This window comes from Chiloscyllium plagiosum, unplaced genomic scaffold (assembly GCF_037043375.1).
Source record: "Chiloscyllium plagiosum isolate Xiang-an unplaced genomic scaffold, Cpla_swu_hap1 HiC_scaffold_32, whole genome shotgun sequence".
Classification (NCBI taxonomy): domain Eukaryota; kingdom Metazoa; phylum Chordata; class Chondrichthyes; order Orectolobiformes; family Hemiscylliidae; genus Chiloscyllium; species Chiloscyllium plagiosum.
This window is the reverse complement of record NW_028270170.1, coordinates 21,223,836-21,229,010: the sequence shown is the minus strand read 5'-3', so window position 1 is coordinate 21,229,010 and position 5,175 is coordinate 21,223,836.

Genomic DNA, 5,175 nt, shown 5'->3' with positions numbered 1-5,175 from the left:
GGCAAATACAGATTCGACTTTTAAGTTTGTGTTTGTATGGATTTGCTTATCTGACATGACATGACAGCAGTTGATACTGTAATAACTCAGGAAGCCCATTTGAAAGGGATGTCACTTATCATTGAACACCAAAACAGAGCTATTACCCGTGGCTTCTGTAGGCTAGTCCCAGCCCAGGATGGGCAGTGCTGCAAACCCATCCCTGAGACTGCTTTATCACGTTGCTTACTTTTGTCAAATACCTCAAGTGCAAAATCACAGAAATGTTGCACTGCAGGAAACCATTTATCCCATTGTGTTTGCACAAGCTTTGGGAATGTGTATTTCACTTGGTGCCATTTCTCCAGTATTCTCCCTATTATAGATATTTTTAATCAATTTTTTCAGACAAATAAAAACACACTTCTGGAGCTGTAGTGATTGTAACCAAGTCAACCAGGTCGACCTCATAGAATACAAATTCCCTGATTGGGCTGCTAACCTGGTCCAATCAGGGAGCCTTGGCTGACAGATACAAACAGAACTGTCAGGTGTTCCATTCACTCTGAGAGATAGCTCTGAGGAAGCTGGATCAGTGTAAGTAGACAGTGACTTAGTGACAGGATTCCGGCTGCTATGGAGTTATTTCAGGAGCAAGCGGGGCTTGAACCTGGGCATTCTGGCTCAGAGGTAGAGGCACTACCACGCTACCAAAAGAGCTTATTGGGATCTGCTTTATAAAGGGCTCAGGTAATGAGTTCCAGCTCCCAGGGCCATTGCCTGTTACCATGTGAATTCCTATTTAATGAGTTCCATTGGGAGGTTAATTAATGATTTCCTGTAAACCTTAAAGGGGTTATCGCAGATACCAAGTACTGTATATAATTGTCTTGCTTGCATGGAGCCATAATTTGTAATGTTTATTCTTGCAAAAAGAATCATCTGCCAAAGAATTATAATTTGTTTCCAGTTGAGTGGCATTACACAATCAAGCGATGCCTGATTAATGCAACTGCCCCTAAGACTGCCTCACATATAAGGAGTTATAGCCCATCCCCGAAAAGAGAAAGAATCATGTATTCTGCATGCCATAATTTTCTCTTATTATTGTGCACTTAAATTGGTGAAAGGATGGCAAAGTTTTAATTTTGTGTCCTTTTGACTGACTTGTAGGTTCTGCCTGAAATGAACAATGATTCCCCATTTCCACAATTGACCTTTAGCTCTCCCACTGCCCTTTCCGTTTAGACCTTTCATTAAACTTTTCACATTCCTCATTTACCCTAAGTACATAGCCCTTGTTGGCCATACACTCTCCACTTGTTGAGACCAAATAGATGTGATTTGTGAAAAAATCCTTTCTGGAGTAGTTGATAATGGTGTAGTTGGATATAGGGCTGGAGAAGCAAACAGTGAGCTGCCACCACCAGGCATCTGCTGTGATCCTCATGCTGGGAATTGGTGCTGTCTAGTTCTTGGGGAAGGCGGGGAGAATAGGGACTGAGGTGATGTTACCTAATAATGAGATGCAATTGCATGTAAATCCAAGATGGCAGTGGCATAGTAGGCAGTATCCAGGCTCCTGTGCCCAGGCTTGTCCTCTTTATCTTTTCTTTTCTTCTTTTCCCCTTCTTCTTTTCTTAGTTTTCTTTTAGTTTTTGCTTAAACTTATCTTCTGCAGAGAGTTATTTGGTAGTAAGGCGGCTTGAAGGGGGTCCAGAGTGGAACTGCCTTCAGAGGCAGTGTGGCCAAAGAATCGGTTGCCCTTTGAAGCTTGGAGTGGCACTCTGGGATTGGCATAGAGTGGGCTGCAGAAGCTCAGAGTGGCACTCTATGGGTGGTATGGCATGCGCTGGAGAAGCTCAGAGTAGCACTCTATGGGTGGTATGGCATGGGCTGGTGAAGCCTGAAGCAGCTCTCTGGAGATGGCATGGCGGGGGCTGAGAAGCTCAGAGCAGCACCCTGGGGCTGGCATGGCCTGGGCTGAAGACCACAGCAGCACCCTGGGGCTATGGTTTGGGCTGGTGAAGACCAGAGCAGGATTGTTGCAATGGAGAAGGAAAGGTTGGACTCTCTTTAAGTTATCTTTCTTTTAGCTTTTATTTTATTTTAAGTTAATTAGAATGGTGCCAATTCATGGCAACTGGATAAAACTTTTCACTGTATTTTATATTGAATACACGTGATAATAAATGATTCAATCAATCAATAAATAAGGAAGTCCCTGCTCATTAGCTAACTTCAGAACTCACCATTTAAACCCAAGGATGGGACGTTGACTCAGTGGTCAGCACTGCTCCCTCGCAGTGCCAGAGACATGGGTTCAATTCCACTCTCGGGCGACTGCATGTGGAGTCTGCATGTTCTCCCTGTGTCTGCGGGGGTTTCCACTGGGTGCTCCAGTTTCCTCCACAGTCCAAAGGTTAGGGTGGATTGGCAATGCTACATTAGTGTGCAGACTAGGTGGCTAGCCATGGGAAAAACAGGGTTATGGGGTTGGTGGTTGGGTCTGGGTGGGATGCTTTCTGGAGGGTCGGTGTGAACTGGAGGGGCCGAATGGCCTGCTTCCACACTGTAGGGATTCTATGACAAATCCGGAAAAAGTTTTGCAATATTGGCAAATCGTTTTATTCTCCCACATTTCTCACCATTGTCCATGCCGCTCAAAACAGTGGAAATTTCCACCCACACATGATGTAAGCGAGCTACATCTGCGGTGGTTGTGCTCTTGCTGTTGTTTAACATAATTCCTTAACATAGTTGATTTGTAAACTTCGGTCTGTTCCCTCTCCGGTGCATATGCGCACAATTGTTCCAATATTCTGTGCATGGCAATCAGCATCAGAACACCAATAGTAGCGCTGAATTCCATTTCCTGATGTTGCAGCCCCTGCACAGCTTAGAAGAAATTTAGAGGGAATGCTGGCCATGTCTAACTGTTTATCATTATTTAAAGAAAGCTGATGCTCAGTGGACTCCAGATTATAGTAAAAATAGCTGACCACGTATCTAATGGCTCACTATCCCAAATGTTTTGTGTTTTGGTTCAGAGAGAATGAGAAGGTGTATTGGGCACGTGGATCAATGTTAATTGTAACAAATGATGATTCATGTCTAGAGTCGCCATTTGGAAATGTAGTCCCTTGGCTGGATGTGAAGCTGGCTTTCCGATCTATGGAACAGGGTAGCTCATTTCAGCTCTGCAAAATACATGTACCCAATTAATCCCCTTACTAATGAGAGCATTTCTTTGTTGGAGAGGCTATTGCAAATGGATTCATTTGATTTGCACCTTGAACAATCCAATTAGTAGGTGCAGTTATTCATATAATAGCAGAACAATTCATGTTATCTGTTCCTCATTATTTTTATTTCAGATCCCTCATTAAGGTTCGTAAAAGACCAGTTGATTGGAATTAAAAGCAATGTTTGATTTTGCTACAGAATGGCTTTGTCTTGTTTCTCATAGTCATGTTTATCCTTAGCTCTGTACAACCAGATGCATGAGAATGGTAAGAAGATACACAATAAAAACTGTTAATATATTATTTAAAATTTGTGAGCCTTCATTAAAATCATTTTGTATGTTCATATGAATAATAAAAGTTACTCCTCACTTCTAAGAAGCGATATTAAATGATGTAGCACTAAATTTAAGATTGCTGAAACTAGGTTGAATTTGGCCTAAGGACATGTTTATTCTTCTGGAAACACTGGTGATGCAATGGTTAAATACAAATTGTGGGGTTTAAAGCTTACTTTGTAAAAGATGAAAATTTCATAAACGTTAAAGTGACTAATATTTTAGCATGTATTCTGACCAGGATCAAGTAACTGATTAAAATCTCCTGCAAAACCAAATGTTCCCTTCGCCAAGATACACTGGAACTACCTGTTACACTTTGATGTGGTTTCTTATCTCCATCATTGAAGGAGGGCCAAGATAATAGTTTTCCCCTGATGTGCTAGTCTCTTTGTAAATAATATATCTCAGAAATGAATGGGTAGATTTCAATGCAACATGGCACAAAGGGTATGGTCCGTAAAGAGCTGATTAGGTGTTGGCAAACATCCAGATCCTGGATTTTTAAAATAAAGAATCTGTTAACATTTGGGGACAGGACAGATTGATTTTCTTATAATGTTGTTGATTAGAATTAAGGTTGTCCCAACAAGTGCAGTAGGAATTTACCACGGCTGGCAAAATATGAGCACAGCGTTCAGAACTTATTTTTGGATCTAAAGTTTGGAGCCGGAAACTTCCTCAGTGATACAGAAATTCTAAGCAAAAATAGTATTTTTTTCAACCTTTTAGATGCAGAACATCAACCAGACAGAGAAACGCTTCAAGGAAGAGCTGTTTAATTTGAATAACATTATTGAGATTATACACTATGGTGGAGTTGCGCACTCTACTGTATGTCCTCTTCACTCATTTATAAATTATTAGACATTTCTCACTCAGTTTGTTTTAATGACATTTTAAACTTGTACTTTAATTTAGACAGACAAGTGTCACATCAATAACTTCAAATTAGTGAGCCAACTAAAGCTAATTTAATAAAGAAACCTATTAAATTTTCAGTGACTTGACCTGTTTTGCAGTGGATTTGAACAATGTGGTTCAATGCCATCCCCTAACTTCAGCATAGTTTATTGATGGTACACCTAAGGTATTGAGTAACAAATTAGTTCTTAAGCTGTGAAAGCCTGATGAATATGTTCCTGAGGCTTCAACAATAAAAGATTTTTGTTTCTTTCCTATGTATACAAGGCAACCTTAATCAATGAATGATTACACAACTTGACCACTTAAAGCACAAAAAAAACCCCCTTCCACAATAAGATCGATGAACAAGAAAGGAACAAACTGTCCTCTCTTATAATGTGAAGTACATTGTTAAAAGCACAATGAAATCCTTCAAATGGACAACCATGTTAGAATCTGGTGTTCAGCCAAACCTGAGATGCAACGGCACTGGTCCCCTACTTGAGTTAAAAATGAAATTTGTTCTGACGTTCCTTAAAAAATAAGAAAGGTGCTTTGATGTTATATATGTGGATGTGTGAGCTGAAAAGTGTACCTTATAGAATGTTTAAACATTTATTCTTTTATGGGATTTAATTGCCTATCCCTAACAGCCATGGAGAAGCTAGTGATAAGCTGCCTCTTTGATCTACCGCAGGTGGAATAGG